Genomic DNA, 22,574 nt, shown 5'->3' on the forward strand with positions numbered 1-22,574 from the left:
GTTAGAATCTTTGGATTTATCAAAGAGTAGATTATTATAGACATTGACTATTATGTCTTGAGTACTTAATCTATTCCACCAATCCACCACTCTATTTCTTAGTCAATACCAAATGATTTTGAAGACTGCTGCTTTATAATTGAGTTTTAGTTCTGGTGCTATATTTTGTCAAAAGCTTTTCAGCATCTATTGAGATAATCATATGATTTGTTTGTTTTGTTATTGATATGGTCAATTATGTTGGTACTTTTCCTAAGATTGAACTAGCCCTGAATTCTTGGTATAAATTTTACCTTGCCTTAGCATATGATCTGAGCGATATATTTCTGTAATTTTCTTTCTAGTGTTTTTTTTTTTTTTAACACTAATATTCCTTAGGAAAATTGGCTTTTTGTTTTCTTTCTCTGTTTTGGCTCTTCTTGGTTTAGGTATAGTATTAAGGGTAATAAAAGTAATTTGGTAAAACTCTTTTACTTGTTTTTCCAAATAGTTTGTATACTATTAAAATAAATTATTTTTTATGTTTGGAAATTTTGGAAAATGGAATTTTGGAAAAATTCACTCTTGTGGCTCTGGAGATTGTTTCTTATACAGTTCATTGATGGCTTGTTCAATTCTCCCAATTTCACTCTGATTGTTAAGATTTATTAGCACATAATTAGGCAAGACATTTCCAAATGATTGATATAAATTCTTCTTCATTGGAGGCGATTTATTCTTTTCATTTTTGATACTCAATATTTGGTTTTCTTTCTCTTATTTTAATCAAATTATCATAAAACCAGCTCCTAGTTTTATTTATTAGCTCAACAATTTTCTTACTTTACATTTTCTAAATCTCACCTTTGGTTTTCAGGTGCTCAACTGGGTATTTTAGTCTGTTCTTTTTCTACCTATTTGTTTAATTGCATGTCCTATTCATTAATTTACTTTTACTCTATTTTATTTTTCATGAAGCCATCTAGAGATAAAAAAATTTCTCTTAAGTGCTGTCAAAAGACTGCATCTCATAAATTTTGGTATGTTGCCTTATTGTTCTTATTTTCTTTAATGAAATTATTAGTTTTTTCTATGTTTTTGATCCACTTATGCTTTAGGATTAGATCATTTCGGTTTTAATTAATTTTCAATTTATCTTTTCACTGATCTTTGTACAATGTAATTTTTCTTGTATTATGATATGAAAGTGACAACATTTCTGCACCTCCTTTCTTTGAGATGAGAAAGAGGATAACATTTTAATTAATTTTTTTATAATTATCTAAAATTGACCTTATATCCTTACTCTCTTTCCATATATCCTTCTTTTAACTGTTCATTGTAATCCATTTGTTAAGAATTACAAGTATCATCTTCCCATACAGAAATGTAAATTACTGCTCTATTGAAATCCTTATGTTTTCATTTTCCTTTTTAACATTTCTTCTATTAATCCTGTATATTTGAAAACAAATCTTCTCTTTAGTTATGTTTTTCTTCTTATGAAAAGTTGAAATCCTATTTCATTAAATGAACATTTTCATGGTCAATTGTGCTCAAGATTGTGCTCAATTTCATCAGGTAAGAGACTCTTGGTTGTAGTCCTAGTCCTAGTTCCTTACCTGGAATATCATGTTTATGACTTTTGATCATTTAATATTGTAGCTGCTCAGCCCTGGGTACACATATATATATATATATATATATTTCCCCCACCCCCCGGATGTTTGTAATATTTTCTCCCTGACCTAGAATTTAGCTATAAAGTTCCTTGGAGTTTTCATTTAGAGATCTCAAGAGATTTCAAGAAGCAATTGATGGATTCTTTCAATGTCTACTTTTTTTCTCTGATTTGGGGATATATTCAGATGGTTTTCTTTGAATATTTCTTGGAATATGATGTCTAGCTCCTCCTTTTGATTATGGCTTTCAGGTAGCCCAATGATTCTGATATTATCTCTCCTGAATCAATTTTCCAGGCCATGTTTTTTCATTCAGGAATTCTACATTTTCTTCCAATTTTTCATTCTTTTGATTGTTTGACTGATTCTTGATGTCTCACAGAATTGTGAGCTTTCACTCATCCAATTCTAATTTTTAAGGAATTATTTTCTTCCTCTAGCTTTTTGTACATTGTTTTTCATTTGGTCAATTTTCTTTTTAAGGAATTGTTTCCTTCAGTGGATTTTTATAACTATTTTTGCATTTGGCCAATTCTACTTAAAAAATAATTTTGTTTTTCCAAGTTGTTGACTACATTTCCACATTTCTCTTGTATCACTCTCATTTCTTTTCCAAGTTTTTCTTCTACCTCTCTTTGAATTTTTACCTTATTTTTGAGCTCTTTCATGAGCTCTTTCTGGGTTGCAGACCGATTCCCATCTTTCTTTGGGGCTTTTCTTATAGGTGTTTTGATTCCTATCCTCCATAGTGTTTGTGTTGATCTTTGCTATCGCCATAATAACTTTCTATTGTCAAATTCTTTTTTTTTGTCATTTTCCCTCATGTTTTCTAATATTTTCCCTTATTTTTAAATGTCAACTCTGTTTCTTTGTTAGAAAGGGCATTATGCTAGGGATGTAGGCCCTTTCTATTTACTTGGTTCTGCCCTGTTTTTGCCATAGGAAAAATTGAAAATAGAATGTATAAACTAACTTTCTAAAAAAAAAAAAACCACCAAATGACAACTTACAGAATTATCCTAGCCAAAATAGAATTTTTCATTCAAAGAAAAGTATACTGCAAGTAGCCAGAAAAAACTAGGGCCCAAGTACCCAGGAGATGATCATGATCACTCAAGAAGAACTGGGAAGAGAGAGCACTCCTGGGAACAGAGTATTGTAAAAGGAAAATGGACATAAACTTAAAGTCCAGAACAACATGTTTGGCAAATCTAAATAAATCCTTCAGTTTTGAAATATTTTTAAATAAAATAGATTTACAATCATCTGAATGGAAAGGGCAGAAGTGAGTGAACACCGAAATAGGGACACAAAAGACAAGAGAAACATAGAAACAAAAACAGTGGGGAAACAACCACAGTTGAAAGGGTCTAGGTGAGAATGAATTGTTTATATGTTAAACTAACAACATTTATATAATGCTTGAAGGTTTATAAAGAATTTATGTATGTTATCTGATTTGATCTTTACAATGATTCTGTGAAGTAGGTGCTGTTTTAATTATCCCTACTATTCAGATGAAGGGACCAAGGCTGAGAGAGCTAAAGTGAATGGGTTAAGATCCCACTGCTAAGCAAGTGTCTAAAATAGGATTTGAACTGAGGTCTTTCTGACTTCAATCTATCACTCTATCTAATATTATCCATAGCTGATAAAAGGGAGAAAAGAAGAAAACGTCCTTTGAGATGAAGAGCATATTAATTAGAAAAAAGGGGTGAGGGAAAGAGGCAATTTTATTTTTACTTTATCCAAACAAAAAGAACATTGTACACATACTGACTCTTATACATACAAACAAAACACTAACATAGGAATAAATTAAATTGAACAGAGAAATAAGCAGAACTAGGAAGAGGGGAGAAAAGGAAATAAGAGAAAAGGTAGAATATATGAAGAAATAAGAAAAAAACTTGGGACAAAGGAATGCTTAAAGGAGTAATGGCAAAAAATAAAAAAAAATTGTAATTGAGATAAAGCAAGGGAAGAAATAAAAATTTACAAATTGTAAATTTAAATCATTTATAGATATTAGGAAAAATGTTGGGAAAATCTTTTTTTTTTAATTTTAACTGTAATTTCATTTTATTTTAGTGCCAAATTCAGTCTCTCTCTAGTTTTTCTAACAGCGATTGAAAATCCATTACAAATAAGAAGTCATGAAAACCAAATTTCCATTTCAGCCATGCTCTGAAAAAGAAACAGAAAAAGAAAGAAAACAAGTCTTTTACACTTGATTATTTAAATAAATTGTTTGCTTGATTCCCCAAATTTCACTTTGCATTAATTCTTATATTTTCTAGATTGCTGAAACCATCAACTTCATTATTTCTTTTAGCATAGTGCTATTTCATCATGTTCTATAGCTTATTCATCCATTCTTCTAATTATAGACATTGCCTCAATTGCTTTTTATTTGTCATACTAAAAAAGCTGCCATAAATATTTTTGTAAATATAGGTCTTTCTCCTCTTTCTTTGATCTTTTTAGGGTATAGATTTAATAAGAGCATTACAAGGCCAAAGGATATGCACTGTTTAACAGCTTTTTAAGTATAGTTCTAAACTGCTTTCTAGAATAGCTATATTAGTTAACATCTTCACCAATAGTGCCTTAATGTACTTTTTTTTTCTCAACTTCTCTAGAATTTGTCATTTTTTATTTCTGTCATCTAAGCTAATTTGATAGGCATAAAGGGACACCTTAGAGTTATTTTAACTAGCATTCCTCTAATTATTAGTGATTTAAAGCATTTTCATATAATTGATAGCTTTGATTTATTCCTCTGAAAACTGCCAGTTCATATCTTTTGATCAATTGGGGAATCAGTTTTTTCATAAATTTAATTCACTGAAAATGAATTAATTAAATAGCATAATAGGGAAAAAAAGTATTAGAACAATTCATAACTAAATTCTCTAAGATGAAGAAATAAACTCCAGGAGCAGATAATTTATAATTAAATTCTATAAAACATTCGGTGAACATTTCATAAACTTTTGTAAAAATAGGGGGAAAAGGGGGGCATTTCTAAACTTTCTATGAAGCAAATATGGTCTTCATCTTAACCAGAAAAAGTCAGAACAAAGAAAATGAAAGCCTGATTAAACAGAATATCACAAATGAACATTTGATCCCCAAATTTTAATAAAATATTAGTAAATAATCTCCAGTACATATTAAAAGATTGTGCAATATGAACAGGTTGGAGAGGCAAAAATGGATCAAACAAACCCAGAGACTCTCTTTTAGGCTCTCCTGTTTTCCTGGAAACAACATTAATGACTCAAAATGAATTATGGAGCAGCAATACCCACAAAAGGAAAGGTGAAATAATTTTTCACCTCAAAACAACTTCAGAGGTTGGCAGAAAAGGTCTGTACACCAGTGTGAGAATGCAATACAGTCTAATGAAAGTAATGTCAACTCACCAAGGCAGCAACACATGTTGGGAACACCAGAAATGGCACTAGTAGCATCTTAGGTTCTCAATCTACAGATAGTAAGGGGGTCTGACAACTAGTCAGAAGGAGATTATATGGATTCCTTTTCTGGCCCTAAGTATAAGACTGTTGCACTACTAATACATGGAGCTGGGTTGTAGTTCTGGTCTCAGTACCAGGGCAAAGAGGAACAAAACACATCAGAGCTCATTGAATCCATTGAAGAGAATTCCTTAAAAAGCAGAATTGACCACATGGAAACAGATTATGAAAATTTACTCAAGAAAGGAAATCCTTAAAAAGTAGATTCAGTCTACCTAAATTAATTTATTCATTCAGTGTCATATCAACCAAAATACCAAAAAAATATTTTATAGAACTCTCCTCTCCTCTCCTCTCCTTTTCTTTCCTCTCCTCTCCTCTTATTTCCTTTCTTCTCCTCTGCTCTGCTCTCCTCTCCTCTCTTTTCCTCTCCTTTCCTGTCCTTATAAAGGACAGGCTAGCTCCCTGGCCTCAGGATCAGCCAGAGTTAGGATAAATCAAAGTTCTTCGTCTTTAGGGGGAAAATTGAAGGAGGCAGTCAAGCTGCTACAAGGCTTGTTGTCAAAGATGTACCTTGGATTCTGGAGTCCAGAGTCTCCAGCCTCTCTCCTCCTAGTCCTGCAGCCAAGTGACCCTGACTTCTCTCCCTTAGTTCTCCAATCCTTACCCACAATTACCTCACCACCAAGCATTCAGCAAGCCCCAATCATGAAAAGAGCCATCATCTAAGTATATGCTTATAGAGCCATTATCTCACATCTAATAGGTAATTAGCCTTAAGTGCTTTCTTGTCTGATTTAAGCACACCTTTTTCAGAGTTTCAGCCTTCTACATCTACTCTCCTCTCCTCTCCTCTTCTCTCTTCTCCTCTCCTCTGCTGTTTTTCTCTCCTCTCCTCTCTTGTCCTCTCCTCTCCTTTTCTTTCCTTTCCTCTCCTCTGCTCTGCTCTCCTCTCCTTTCTATTTCTCTCCTCTTCTCTCTTCTCTTCTCCTTTCCTCTCCTTTTTTCTCTTCTCTTTTCCTCTCTTCTCCTCTCCTCTCTTTCTCTCTTCTCTTCTTCTCTCCTCTCCCCTCTCTCTTCTCCTCTAGTTATAGGAAGAGTTTGCAAACATGGAAAGGTCATAAAATCCTGATGGAACTGTGAAAGATCTTCCCTATTTAATGTCACACCTACAGAAAATATCACTGAAGAGGTTTAGGTTTTAGTCTTAGGTCTAACATGGTATGTGCCCAAGTTAAGAACCTATTTGAACTTCAGTTCTCTCACCTGTAAAATTGAAATAATAATGCTTATAAAAGCTATCTTGAAGTTCTGTTTTTTCTTTGCTATTATATGAAATAAAATCTCTTTAAACAAGATACAAAATTGGCCAAGGTTTGTTAATGAATTATATTCATACATACATATATGTGTATATGTGTGTTCATAATATCTCTAAATTTATATACATACACCCCATATATTATTATATATGTTGTATGTACATATATATATATATATATAGTGTGTGTGTGCATATACTTATACATATTCACACAATACAAATATACATATACATATATAAATATATATATTTGTATCAAAGATCTGTATTCTTCCCATATTTTTAAAGTTCTGAACCATCAGCCAGGTAGTATTCTGGTAAAACACTTCACTATCAAATCTATCTTTTTTCTTTTCTGAGGATCTTCTTGCACAATTGTTCTTTCCAACTATATTTCCCCAAAAATATACCCAGATTAACAAAAGTCTACAATTAACCCTGTTTATAAAGATAATTATTTAATTAGAAGAAATACAACATAGACTTTCCTCTAAGGATTTCTGGTTTCCATAAGGGAGCCTAAGGAGATACAAAAAGTGGTATGCTGGGATCCACTTGTATTGGCTAGAGTTAATTGTTAAACTTTCAATATTAGTACTTAAATTTCAGAAATTAATAAATGCTGCAAATTAGTGCTTGATTTATTGTTTTGCTGATGATATAGATTTAAGAAGGCAATGGAGAAAAAATGTTAACTTTGTAAACTAAACTTAAAATTGTCTTGTGCAAATATTATATACTTGGAAATTTTATATATGTGTGTATGGATATATTGATATATGTGAATGTATGTATGTGTGTATTTCAGAGATAGTTTTTTAAACATTTACCGACACACCCCTGAATACACAGTTGCTGTCTTAAGGTCTGTAGTTGGAAAGGTTTCAGTAACTTAGTATTTGTCTCAGTACTGTTCTTGGCCTGTCAACTGAAACAACTTCACCTTTAGACATTTGTAATTAGTGATTACTGAAATGAATTGTAGCTAGAATAATTTTTTTGAGCAAATTTCCAGTTTCAGTGATTTTTGAAAAGTTTACAACTTCAATCTCGACATATTCATGAAGCTGTTGGCAATCTACTGTTAGAATCCTAGTGTTAACTCAATAGAATTGATACAATACAGTTCAATACAGTTCACATATTAGAGCAAATCCTTACAAGGTGTTAAGTCACTAGTATTGGTAGAAACAATGCTTGAGTTTACACCTTTGAGAATTCACACAATGGCTCACACATTGGAGTTCACAAGTATGGGAGATACACAAAACTTTGTAACTTTGTGAATTCACACCTCCCATAATCCCACTCTCAGAGGAGGAGTCAACCTTTGGGTTCACACCTTTAAGAGATCATATATAATAAGCTTTTAGAGCTTCAGTCAGTCAGTCAGTCAGTCAGTGGAGGAGTCAGAGTTGAGCTAGAGGCAGAAGCTGGAAGAGCCAAAAGGCAAGCTGCAAGAGCTCTTGGAACCAAGGAGGGAGAGAGGCCTCTAAGAAAGCTAACTGGGCCCAAGAAAAGAGATAAGACTTGGAAGGAGGAAATAAATGTTTGGATTTTATCAGCTGGCTGCATTTGGAGTGATTATTACACGGAACTGAAACTAAGGCTGCCTCCAGAAAACCTCCCCAAGAAACCTACTCCCAGAGAACCATCATATATTATAGAAAAAGAAGAACACCACAATCTACCATAAAATATTCTACTAGGCAATATTTTCATACATATAGATAAATATATGTATGTTAACACATACATATATATTTATTGTTTGGTTTTATAATAACATATATGCTATTAACTTAATCTCTCTGTATACAATAAACAAGGACATTCTTTAAAGCCAGATTAGTTGATGGTTGATAACTGTTTTGTGTGTGTATGTGTGTGTGTGTGTGTGAGACTGTGCAGTGATGTTTCTAAAATCAATTTAATGTCTGAAATATCAAGAACTACAACTGTTATATTTGAAAAGTTATTCCCTATTGCAGAGTTGGAGCTATAATTTCTTATATTTTCCCATTAAAGACACCATGGTATAGTAAATAAAGTACTAACTTTGAAATTAAAATGACCTGGATTCAAAAGTTAAACTTGGGGGCAGGTAGGTGGCAGAGTGGATAGAGCAACAACCCTCAAGTCAGGAGGACTTGAGGTCAGATCTGGCCTCAGACACTTAACAATTTCCTAGCTGTGTGACCCTGGGCAAGTCACTTAGTCCCAATTGCCTCAAAAAAAAGTTCCACTTTTAGCAAAGAGTGATTATATAATTCTGGACAAGTCATTTACATTCTTTTAAAAATATATTTTTTTTCTAGTTTATCCCACCTGAGCCCTTCCCTTCAATTGAAAATGAAAGAAAAAATATAACTCTGTTTTATATTAAAAACATGTATAGGAAAACAAAACACATTTCTGCCTTGGCCATGTCTAAAAACTCCATCTCATTCTGCATTCCAAAATCCTACATGTCTCCGAGTATTTCATATCAAAAAGTAGATATAATGTTTTATTATTAGTCCTTTGGAATCCTGATTAAGTCATTATACTTATCAAGTCACTTTAAGAGTTCTTTATATTTATTATGCTTGTGTTAGTGTATATATTGTTTCATTCAATATGTTCACTTCACTCTGTATCAATTCATATGTTTTGCCAGGTTTTATGAAATTATCCCATATAGAACATTATTTCATATAGAACAAGAATATTCTTTCACATTTATATAGCATAAAATTATCAGTCATTGATAAACATGCCCTCAGATGACAATTCTCTCTCTTTTTTTGCATGTATTTTTTTAGATTTTGCTTTGCTTAGAATTAATCTGTCCATTAATCTGTCCATCAATGTGATGAGCGTGTATTTTACAATCAGTTGGAGTTAGGAATTCAGGTTAAGGGAAAATCTTCAATCTTTATTCTCAGTAAAGGTGAAGAAGGATCGGAGGTGAAGGGGGATCGGAGGTGAAGGGGGGATCATGATAGCAATGTGAGCAGCTGTGACAAGAAGCCAGTCAGCAGTCTCTTTCCACTTCTCTCTCTGCCCTTCTGCCTCCACCCACCAAAATCGTCATTTCCTATACAACACATCAGGACTTGCACAAAGAGTGGGTGGGGGCCATTCTTTCTCCAAGCATATATATTAATAGAGAATGGTCCAATTACTATTTAGCCTCATGTGCTTGGGACCTCAGTGCATCAACTCAAGCTTCAGCCCATTACACATCAATCTTTCTTATAATTCTTCTTTCCCCTTCTTCTCTTTTCCTTTTATTTCCCTATTGAGTGAATCCCATTTCTATGTTCCTCTTTCTCTCAGTGTATATATTCTTCTTTCTTTTGACCAGTTCAGTTGAGAATGAGGTTCAGGTAACAGTCATCCCTCTTCATACTTTCTTCCTTGTGTTACATAGATGTCTTTGTGCACCCTCAGAATATCTGAGATAATTTTCTCTATTCTTCTCTCTTCTCTTCTATACCTCCTTACTATATTCGTTTCCCTCTCTGTTTCCATTTTTCTCTTCACCTCAAAACAGAATAAAATCACTTTTAGATCTTGTCCAATTAGACTTTCTCTGTTTGACCCCTGATGATTCATAGGGGATATGTGCATCACTTAACAGAATGTGAGGAATTTAACTTTATTTAGACACTATTGATTTTTAACTCCTGTTCACTTTTTTTTTTTAAATGATTTCCTTAACTCCTGAATTTGAACTTCATTAAAAGTTTTTATGTAGCTCTGGTCTTTTCATGAGGAATGCTTAGAAATACTCTATTTTGTTAGGGGTCCATTTTTCTCCTCCCAGTAATAGTCAATTTTGCTGGCTACATTATTCTTGAGTACAAACCTTTTATTTTCTGGGATATTGTATTTCAAGTTTTCTGCTCATTTATGGTAGTGGCTGCTAAATCTTATATGATCTTGACTATGATTCCTTGGTACTTGGATTCTTTTTGACATTTTATAGTATATATTTTTCTTTAACAAGAGTTTGAATATTAGTGTTTTCATCAAGATGTACCCAGTATATTCTTACTACTTTGTATACTTTATTCTCTGCTTCTAGGAGATTTGGACCATTTTTCTTTAAGAAACAGGAAGTCTAGGTTCTTTTATTGTTAAAGTAGAGACAGGTAATCCATTAATTCCCAAATTATTTTCCTTGATTTTTTTTTCAGGTCAACTTAAAAAGTTTTTAGTCTTTCGACTTTGTTGTCCCACATAGTCATTGGTTTCTATTTGGTTCATTACAATTTTCATGGAATTTGTTGTTTGAGCAAATTTTTGTATAGCTTGTTACAAGCTGTTTATTTTTTTTCTTCTACTTTTCACTTCCATAACTCTCAGGTCTTTCCCAGTGTATTTCCTTTAGTACTTTCATTTTGTTTGTAAGAAGTTATTATAGTTGAACTCTCAAAAAACCCTTGTTTCATCTATCCCAGAAATAATATTGAACTTGTAGTCAAATTGTGTTTTTCTCTGAGACTTTTCTTGTAGATATTTTGAAGTTATTCTCCTTTGGGTTCATATCTCAAGATTCCCTTTCACCATAATCAATTTCTAAAGTAAAATTAATTTTTTTCTCATTCTTTCAATTTGCTGAACTTGGCAGATTTCTTCAGGGGAAATTAGGGCTAATTCTATTAGTGTTTTCTTGGGGGTATTGAGTATTGTGTTATTCTAGGATCATAGGTACAACTGAGACTGGGAAGTACTTTCGAAGTTGTTTGATTTAGGACAAAATCTAATCACAGCCCCTTTTTAATCTGAGCTCTGAAAATTCTTGACCTAGGTTCATATTTGAAAAAATTATCATTCAGCGTTTTTAGCTTTACTGGTTCAGAGTTGTAGAACTGCAGGTTGATTTCAGAAAGACCTGGAAAGATTTACATGAACTGTTGCAAAATGAAGTGAGAAGAATCAGAAGAACATTGTATATTGTAACATCAATATTATTCAATGATTGATTAGCTGCGAATGACAGCAATTCTTAGCAATTGATCCAGACAATTTCAAAGGGCTCATGATAAAAAGTACTATCTATTTCTATTTTTTTTATTTAATAGCCTTTTATTTACAGGATATATGCATGGGTAACTTTACAGCATTAACAATTGCCAAACCTCTTGTTCCAATTTTTTACCTCTTACCCCCCCACCCCCTCCCCCAGATGGCAGGATGACCAGTAGATGGTAAGTACATTAAAATATAAATTAGATACACAATAAGTATACATGTTTTTGCTGTACAAAAAGAATCAGACTCTGAAATATTGTACAATTAGCTTGTGAAGGAAATAAAAAATGCAGGTGGGCATAAATATAGGGATTGGGAATTCAATGTAATGGTTTTTAATCATCTCCCAGAGTTCTTTCACTGGGTGAAGCTGGTTCAGTTCATTACTGCTCCATTGGAACTGATTTGGTGCATATCATTGCTGAAGATGGCCAGGTCCATCAGAATTGATCATCATATAGTATTGTTTCTGAAGTATATAATGATCTCCTGGTCCTGGCTCATTTCACTCAGCATAAGTTCGTGTAAGTCTCTCCAGGCCTTTCTGAAATCATCCTGTTGGTCATTTCTTACCGAACAATAATATTTCATAATATTCATATACCACAATTTATTCAGCCATTCTCCAGTTGATGGGCATCTACTCAGTTTCTAGTTTCTGGCCACTACAAAGAGGGCTGCCACAAACATTCTTGCACATACGGGTCCCTTTCCCTTCTTTAAGATCTCTTTGGGATATAAGCCCAGTAGTAACACTGCTGGATCAAAGGGTATGCACAGTTTGATAACTTTTTGAGCATAGTTCCAAACTACTCTCCAGAATGGTTGGATTCGTTCACAACTCCACCAACAATGCATCAATGTCCCAGTTTTCCCGCATCCCCTCCAACAATCATCATTATTTTTTCCTGTCATCTTAGCCAATCTGACAGGTGTGTGTACTATCTATTTCTAGAGAAAGAATTGATGGAGTGTGCATGCAGACTGAAACATACTATTTCCACTGATCTTATTTTAGAGTGTTTTTTTGGGGGGTCTGTATCTTTTTGCATGATTACACATATATAATCTATATCAAATTTCTTATCTCAGGGAGGGAGACAGGGAAGAAAGGAAGAAGAGAATTTGGAACTCAGCATTATAAAAAGTGAATGTTAAAATTGTTTTTACATGTAATTGGGGAAATATTATTTAAAAATAAAATACTCGTTGATTGCTTAATCAAAGAAAATTGATCTGTTGGCAAACATTACAATATTTAAAAGACCTATTAGAACCATGATGAAACTAAATAATAACAGGTTCCTTGAAGACCAAAAAAAATCACTATTCTGTAGGCCACAGGAAAATAAAAACTGTCTCATGGAAATGCTAGATGGATTACACAACTGGGCAACAACTCCTTGGTGGCAAGATCATAAAGAACTTTTAGAGGACCTTCAAAAACTGGTCATTGTGACTGGTGAGGCCAAATACTTGCAATTCACTGTAGGTCTTTTAAAAAAAATAGTGATGATGAATCAGAGCAGCACTAGAAATACCAGAGTCACAGCCAATTTATAACGTCTTTATTACAGTCAACTTTTTTTATGTGTTGAAAATGATGAGTAGGAATAGATCCAGGAACATTAGAGCTACAACACAATCATCAAATCTCCATAATGGAAACATATGATATGTAGTAAGGTAGCAAAGAAGTTACAAGGGACCAGGTAAAATTATGTAACAAATTTATAATAGCCTCAGTAAGCCTGTTTTCTCTAGCTGTGCTCAGCAGTACTATTTGCAGTAGGAGCAAAAGAGGCAGAAATTAAAACTAATCTTTCACAAGGAAACATCTTTTGATAAGATAAGGATTTGAGAAAAGAGGATAGTCAGGTTGGGTAAGGAAAGTACATGTAGTCAGTGCAGGCATAACAAGCATGGAAAAGAACTGAGGAATGAAAGATTTGTAGCAATTGGGCATTATTCTGTTTAACTTTCTTTTGTTCATAATAAATTTTCAGGTGCCATCTACCTTTCTCACAGATTTCACCGTATTATAATAAAGAGGGTTAAGTATTCTAATTTTCTTGATTTCCATAAAGATCAAGAAAAAAATTGCCTCATATTGTTTGTTGAATTAGTTGGATCACTTTACACATTTCCCTTTGTCTCTACCCACAACAATCATCATAAAGACTGAAAATAGGTCACTATAGACATCGACTCTCAATAGCCTATTATGTTTCTTCTCTTCCTGGTTTGTCTTCTATAATCTCTCTGTGGATGATTCAAATGGTATAGTCTTTAAGGAAAATCATATGTTTGAATGGAATGAAGTACACTTACTTCTGCAATGGACTTCAAGATTCAGTTTTACTAACATTGTCCATAAATAGCCAGAATATCAGTTTTTAAAAAGTCAGTTATATGCTGCAGGAGCCATGATCAATGCTCCCTCTGGAAGAAGATGTCTGTCTTCTATCACAATAGCAGAGTATCTGTGCTTTTTCCTCTTTCCCCTCTTTTTCAAATATTCTTTTGCATTAAGAGAAGTATTTGTCCAGACTCCCAACTATTTCATTCTCCTACTCAAATCTTACCAATTGATCAGCCCAGGGTTTGAAGTAATTCTGATAAAGCTGCTCTCTGAAATAGAACACATTTAAGATATAACAGATTGTATATGTGTGTATGTTCGCATACACATGCATAAATTCGATGTCTCAAACTCATTTTCTTTATGGACTTCACTCTTTCCTTTTCAAATGCCCATCTGGAAATAGATTACAATCATCTTTATGGGTCTAAATTCATGAAAATCTTCCCTGTAGGTACCTAAAAAGGAAGAAAGGAAAAATCTTCAATTAGAGTGTATAAACAAATCAAAAAGGCCTTTTCAATAACACAGCTCCCAAAGAATTGCCCTAGTCAATGAAACTCTACTTTAGAGGGAATTTCTGATTTGATGCCATGATATCCCACTTGTAACAACCTTTGAACTTTTCTTTCAATTTCTTGTTAGGCAAACCTTTGGAAAAAATAATCATCCTCTGAGAAGTAATAAAAGATAGAATTTTAACTTAGTCCTTTGAAGGTGAAGTGCTCTATGCTGCTACTGTTTGTGAAAACCATTGTCTTGTTGCATCATGCCCTGGAAACATTGCAGAGCATTTTAAAAAATTCATAATATGCCCAGGGTTTTTTTTTTAACCATGAATTTCTTACTAGAATTTAAAACTCCTCTTCCTTCCTGTTTCTCATTCTCTTTTTGCTCTGATCTCAACTCTGTTGTGAGGGCTACTGAACCTTTTCAGAGCTGCTTTTTACATAGGAGTTTTACTAGGAAGAAGTGGACTAGGGCAATAGTTTTTTGTTTGTTTGCTTTTATCTCAATAACATTTTATTTTTCCAATTATGTGTAAAAATTGTTTTAAACATTGATTTTAATAAGATTTTAAGTTCCAAATTTTTTCTCACTCCCTACTTTACCTCCCCCCTGCTCAATACCACAAGCAATTTGATATAGATTATACACATATAATCATTTAAAGTATATTATTAATCATATTTAAACATAACTCAGTAAACATTAAATTTTGAAACATTTAGTCATGCTGTGAAAGAAAAATCAGGATGAAAGGGAAAAAACTAAGGAATGAAAAAACAAAAAAAAAAAAGATCACATTCAATTTCCTTAGTTCTGTCTCTGGATGTGGATGACATTTTAATTCCAAGTCTATTAGAATTGCCTTGGATCACTGTACTGCTGAGAAAAGTTAAGTCTATCATAATGGATCTTGTTCTTGAATGATGTAACTGTCTTCTGGTTCTGCTTATTTCATTCTGTATCAGTTCATGTTAGGTCTATCCTGGCTTTTCTAAAATCAGCCTGTTCATTTCTTATAGAACAACAATAGGCCATCACGTTCTTATACCATAAATTCTTCAGCTACTTCCCCTATTGAAGGGCATCCACTCAATGTCCAATTTTTTACCACAAAAAAGAGCTGCTACCAACACTTTTGTACACATGGGTCCTTTTCCCTCTTTCATGTATCTTTGGAATACAGACCTGGTATTGAAACTGCTGGATCACAGTTTGATATCTCTTTAGGTACAATTCCAAATTGTTCTCCGGAATGACCAGATCCGTTCACAACTTCACCAACAATGTGTTAAGTTTTCCTCTATTCCCTCCAACATTTATCATTGTCTTTCCTATAATCTTAGCCAATTTGATAGCTATGAGGTGGTACCTTAGAGTTCTTTTAATTTATATTTCTCTAATCAATAAAGATTTATAGTAGTTTTTATATGACTTTAATTTCTTCATGTTAAAATTGCTCATTCATATCCTTTGACCATTTATTAATTGGGGAATGACTTGTATTCTGATACATTTGATTCAGTTTGCTAAATATTTTAAAAATTAAACCTTTATTAGGAACACTTGCTATAAAAATTGTTCCTCAGTTTTCTGCTTCCTTCCTAATCTTGGTTGCATAGGTTTTTATTATACAAAATATTTTTAATTTAATGAAGTCAAAATTATTCATTTTGTAATTCATGATGCTCTCTATTTATTTTTTGGTCATAAATTCCTTTGTTCTACAAAGGATCTACAAAGATAAACTATTCCTTCTTTTCCCAATTTGTTTATATAATTAAACTTTTCAATCTTATCTTAGTATAGGGTGTGAGATGTTGGTCTATGCCTAGTTTCTGCCATACTATTTTTCAGTTTTCCCAGAAATTTTTTGTCAGATAGTGGATTCTTAACTTTGAAGCTGGAGTCTTTCGATTTGTCAAACAGTAGATTACTGTTTTCATGGACTATTGTGTCTTACTCCACTACTCTATTTCTTAGTCAGTATCAAATACCTTCAGTGACTACTATTTTGGAATGTAGTTTTAGATCTGGTATGATGACTGTGCCAACTTCCCTAGTATTTTTTTTTATTAATTCCTTTGATTTTTTCACTTTTTGTTCTTTTATATGAAATTTATTATTTTTCTAGCTCTAGAAAGTAGTTTTTGTAAGTTTGATTGATATGGCATTGAATTTAGATTATTTAGGTAGAATTGTCATTTTTATTGTCTTAGTTCAGTCTGCTCATGAGCAATCGTTATTTTTCCAGTTGTTTAGATGCAACTTTATGTGAAAAGTGTTGTGTGATTGTATTCATACAGTTTCTGGCTTTGTCTTAGCAGGTAGACTCCCAAATATTTTATATTGTCTACAGTTATTTTAAATGGGATTTCTCTTTCTAATTCTTGCTGCTGGACTTTGTGGTAATATATACAAATTTTGATGATTTATGTGGCTTTATTGTATATTCTGCAACTTTGTTAAAGTTGTTAATTGTTTGTAGTAGTTTTTTAGTTGATTCTGTAGGATTTTCTAACTATGCCACTATATCATCTCCAAAGATGCCATCATATCATCTCCAAGGAATGATAGTTTTGTATTCTCATAGCCTATTCAAATTCCTTCAATTTTTTCTTTTGTTGCCAAAATTAATATTAAATTTTTGTGTCAATTTTAATCAATGAAAATGGTCTATAATTATTTTATTCCCTTTTGGCTCTTCCTGGTTTAGGTATAAACACCATATCTATGCCGTAAAAGGAATTTGGTAAGACTGCTTCTCCATCTATTTTTCCAACTTGTTTATATAATAGTTAAATTAATTGGTCTTTAAATGGTAGAATTCACTAGGGTGAATCAAAAGGTATGTACAGTTTGATACCTTTTTGGGCATAATTTCAGATTGCTGTCCAGAATGGTTGGATTCATTCACAACTCCACCAACAATATATTAGTGTCCCTGTTTTCCCACATCCCCTGCAACATTCCACATTATTTTTCCCTGTCATTCTAGCCAATCTGACAGGTGTGTCGTGTATCTCAGAGTTGTCTTAATTTGCATTTCTCTGATCAATAATGACTTGGAGCATCTTTTCATATGGCTAGAAATAATTTCAATTTCTTAGTCTGAGAATTGTCTGTTCATATCCTTTGACCATTTATCAATTTGAGAATGGCTTGATTTCTTATAAATTAGAGTCAATTCTCTATATATTTTGGAAATGAGGCCTTTATCAGAATCTTTGACTGTAAAAATGTTTTCCCAGTTTATTGTTTCCCTTCTAATCTTATCTGCATTACTTTTGTTTGTACAAAAACTTTTCAATTTGATATAATCAAAATTTTCCATTTTGTAATCAATAATGATCTCTAGTTCTTCTTTGGTCATAAATTCCTTCCTCTTTCACAGGTCTGAGAGGTAAACTATCTTATGCTCTTCCAATTTATTTATAATCTCATTCTTTATGCTTAGGTCATGAACCCATTTTGACTTTATCTTGGTGTACAGTGTTAAGTGTGGGTCAAAGCCTAGTTTCTGCCATACTAATTTCCAATTTTCCCAGCAATTTTTGTCAAATAATGCATTCTTATCCCAAAAACCTGGGGTCTTTGGGTTTGTTAAACATTAGATTATTAAAGTTATTGCAAAGCTAGCATTTTTAATACAATATTGAAAATAATGGTGATAATGGACAATCTTGTTTCACCCCTGATCTTACTGGGAATGATTCTAGTTTATCCTATTACAAATGATGCTTGCTGATGGTTTTAAATAGATACTAATGATTCTTTTAAGGAAAAGTCCATTTATTCCTATACTCTCTACTGTTTTTAAAAGGAATGGATGTTGGATTTATCAAATCCTTTTTCTGCATCTACTGAGATAATCTTATGGTTTTTGTTGATTGGGTTATTGATATAGTCAATTATGCTAATAGTTTTTCTAATACTGAACCAGCCCTGCATTCCTGGTATAAATCCTACTCAGTCATAGTGTATTATCCTGGGGATGATTTTCTGAATCTCTTTACTAATATTTTATTTAAGACTTTTGCATCTTTGGAATTATGCCCCCAAAGTTATCAAACTGTGCATACCCTTTGATGCAGCACTATTACTACTGTGCTTATATCCTAAAGAGATACTAAAGAAGGGAAAGGGACTTGTATGTGCCAAAATGTTTGTGACAGCCCTTTTTGTAGTGGCTAGAAACTGGAAAATGAATAGATGCCCATCAATTGGAGAATGGTTGGGTAAATTGTGGTATATGAATGTTATGGAATATGATTGTTCTGTAAGAAATGACCAGCAGGATGAATACAAAGAGGCTTGGAAAGACATACATGAACTGATGCTGAGTGAAATGAGCAGTACACTTCAACAACAATATTGTGTGAGGATGTATTCTAATGAAAGTGAATATCTTTGACAAAGAGAAGATTTAATTCAGTTCCAATGGATCAATGATTGACAGAATCAGCTACACCTAGAGAAGGAACACTGGGAAATAAGTGTGAACTGTTTGCATTTTTGTTTTCTTCCCAGGTTATTTTTACTTTCTGAATCCAATTCTTCCAGTGCAACAAGAGAACTGTTCAGTTCTGCACACATTTTTGTATCTAGGATATACTATAACATATTTAATGTGTATAAGAGTGCCTGCCACCTAGGGGAAGGGGTGGAGGGAGGGAAGGGAAAAGTCAGAACAGAAGTGAGTGCAAGGGATAATATTGTAAAAAATTACCCATGCATATGTTCTTCAATAAAAAAGTTATAATAAAAAAAGACTTTTGCATCAATATTCATGAGGGAGTTTGGTCTATAATTTTCTTTCTCTGTTTTTGTCCTACTGGGTTTAGGTATCAGTACCGTGTCTGTGTCATGATGTAGTAGGAGTCTTTCATTCCCTATTTTTTCAAACAGTTTATATAATATTGGAGTTAATTGTTCTTTAAATGTTTGGTAGAATTCACATGTAAATCCATCTGGTGCTGAGGATTTTTTCTAAAATGGTAATATTTAAGTAAATCATTTCCTCTTCTGTTAATCTGGGCAATCTATATTTTTATAGGTATTCCTCTATTTCACTTAGGTTGTCAAATTTATTGGCATAAAGGTGGACAAAATAATTGCTCAAATTTCCTCTTCATTGGTGGATAGTTCTCCCTTTTCATTTTTGAGACTAACAATTTGATTTTCCTCTTTCTTTTTCTAATCAAATTACCCAAAGGTTTATCTATTTTGTTGTTTTTTTTTCATAAAACCAATTCTTAAGTTTTATTTATTAATTCAATAGTTTCTTTGTTTCAATTTTATTGATCTCTTTATTTTCAGAATTTCAAGTTTAGTATTTGATTGGGGGTTTTACTTTGTTCTTTTTGTAACTTTTTTAGTTGCCAACTCAATTTATTGATTTTCTCTTTCTCTACTTTATGCAAGTAAGAATTTAGAGATATAAAATTTCTGCTTATCACTTGGGTGGTATTTTCTCCTTGAACTGATAATTCTGGAATTTAATCTCAATATTTCTTGGAGTTTTCCTATTGAGGTCTCTTTCAGGAAGTGAATGGTGAATTGTTTCCATGACTATTTTACCCTGTAGTTGTATATCAGGTCAATTTTCCTCTTGAAATATATTGTCCAGGCTCTTTTTAAAATCATGGCTTTCAGGTAGTCCAATAGTTTTAAAAATTCTCTCTTGGCTCTATATTTCAGCTGGGTTGTATTTCCAATGAGGTATTTTACTACTACTTCTATTTTTTTCCATTTAAAGAAAATTTGTTTAACTGATTCTTGATGTCTTATTGAGTTATTAGCTTCCACTTGTCCAATTCTGATTTTTAATGAATCATTTTCTTCAGTTAGCTTTTTTTTTGCTTCCCTTTCCACTTGGCCAATTGTGTTTTTAAAGGAGTTGTTTTCATATATATGTATGTATGTATGTATATATTTCCCCCTTTTGTCAAGTCTATTGTTTAATAGTAAATTTTCTTTAAGCTGTTTTCTTTAGTGAATTTTGTCTTTCTTTTTCAAAACTATTGACTTTTTTTCTCATAATTCTCCTGCATAGCTCTCATTTCTTTCCCCAGCTTTCTTCTTCAGACTTGATTTTTAAAATCCTTCTTGAGCTCTTCCAAGAGAAACTTTTGAGCTTGAGACCAATTTATATTCCCTTCTGAGATTTCGCATGTAAACATTTTACCTGTCTTCTTGTGGTTTGAGTTATGATCCTCCTCATCATAGTGATTTTTTACTCTCAGGGCTATTTTTGCTTTTTTACTCATTTTTTAAAGTTGAATTCTGTTCTTGGCTGCAACCCCAGCTCCTTTGCACCCCCCCCAAAAAAAAAGTTGAATTCTGCTCCTAAGCTTAGGCACAGGGAAAACTGATTCAAGCTTCTTTTTCAGGGATAACAAGAGCCTCTTATAGGCTTTCCTAGCTGGGACAGAAAATGCTGCTGGCTTTCATATTGTGTTATATTGGCCTGCCTAGTCTTGTCTGTTATGCTTGGGTTTGGGGGCTCACAATTTGCCTTCTGCTCTTGGGTTGGAGATCTCAGAACTAGACTCTTAAACTACTGATTGATTGAGCCAGGATCAAGGGATCTCTGCTATTTGTCTGTGCTATGGTTAAGAGCACCTCACTAGATTACATGTATCATGACAGTATTAGGCTACATTTCCCTTTTACCCAAGGGAGACAGAACTTTCCTGAAGTTCTTCGAAGATATCTCAAGCTGTAAAATTGTTTCACTCCAAATTTTTTTGGGTGCTGTTTCACCAGAATATGTTTAGAAGTTGATTTAGATTTTTCCCCCCCAGGAGAAACTGAGGAGAAATCAGGTAACTTCCTGATCTCTCTTTCCCATATTTTAGGGGATTGTTGGAGAGGTGTTTTTCCTTTAAGGATGGGAAAATGTAAGCATATTTGAGATCAATAGGTAAAGAACCAGGTGATAGAAAGAATAAAAAATTAAACAGGAGAAATTCATGATTTCAATTTGCTGAAAAGGAAAGGAGGGGATAAGAACAAGTACATATATAGAGAAGTCGGCTTTAGCAAGGAGATTGGCCATGTCATTCATACAGTTATTAACAGGAAGACTGCATAATAATATACAATAAACATCTACTCTGGGGCTAAGACCACCACTCTTCTAGATGCTGAAAGTTCTTTCATATATTAGCTCAATTTGGACCCAGAATTCTAAGGTGTTTAGCATTTGAGTTCTTCCTCTAGAAAACAAAGGATTGCAATAACATAATTCTCTAGGATGTTTGTATAGAAGCCATAATACTAATTTCAGGTTCAGTGGAGTCAAGATTTAGGTATAGACATGGGATATGGTGTGAATTAGACATCAGGATGGTTCATTCTGTCTGAGCTGTCTAGCCCCTAGTCTGATTTCAGCTAATTCATCTAGAAACAGAGTGAGTAGAACTGAAAGCCAGGCCAATAAACAAGAAACTAAGTCTTATTACCCTGTATGTTCTTGTGTGTGTGTGTGTGTGTGTGTGTGTGTGTGTGTGTGTGTGTGTGTATTTTACCTTGCACTATTACCAATCCTGTGAAGTCATGTCGTTTCCTTTCTTGCTTTCTCAGATCAATTCTAATGATTCTTATGATTTATTGTTGTGTGATTCTCCCAACCCAAACTGATGAAATAAAGGATCTGCCTTACATTACTGATAGATTATTATTTTTTATTAAAGCTTTTTATTTACAAAACATATGTGTGGGTAATTTTTCAACATTGACCTTTGCAAAGCCTTCTGTTCCAAATTATCCCCTACTTTCCCCCACTCACTCCCCTAGATGGCAGATAGTCCAATACATGTTAAATATATTAAAATATATATTAAATCCAATATATGTATACATATTTATACAGTTATCTTATCAAATCAAGAAGGAAGAAAAAAAACAGGGAAAGAAAACAAAACATAAGCAAACAAACAACAACAGAAAGAGTAACAATGCTATGCTGTGGTCCACACTCTGTTCCCATGGTTCTCTCTCTGGCTCTCTTCATCACTGAACAATTGGAAGTGGTTTGAATCATGTCATTGTTGAAGAGAGTCACGTCCCTCAGAGTTGATCATTGTATAGTCTTCTTGTTGCTGCGTAGAATGATCTCCTGGTTCTTCTCATTTCACTTATCATCAGTTCATGTGAATCTCTCCAGGTCTCTTAAAATCATCCTGCTGGTCATTTCTTACACAACAATAATA

Source organism: Sarcophilus harrisii, chromosome 1, assembly GCF_902635505.1.
Source record: "Sarcophilus harrisii chromosome 1, mSarHar1.11, whole genome shotgun sequence".
Lineage (NCBI taxonomy): Eukaryota > Metazoa > Chordata > Mammalia > Dasyuromorphia > Dasyuridae > Sarcophilus > Sarcophilus harrisii.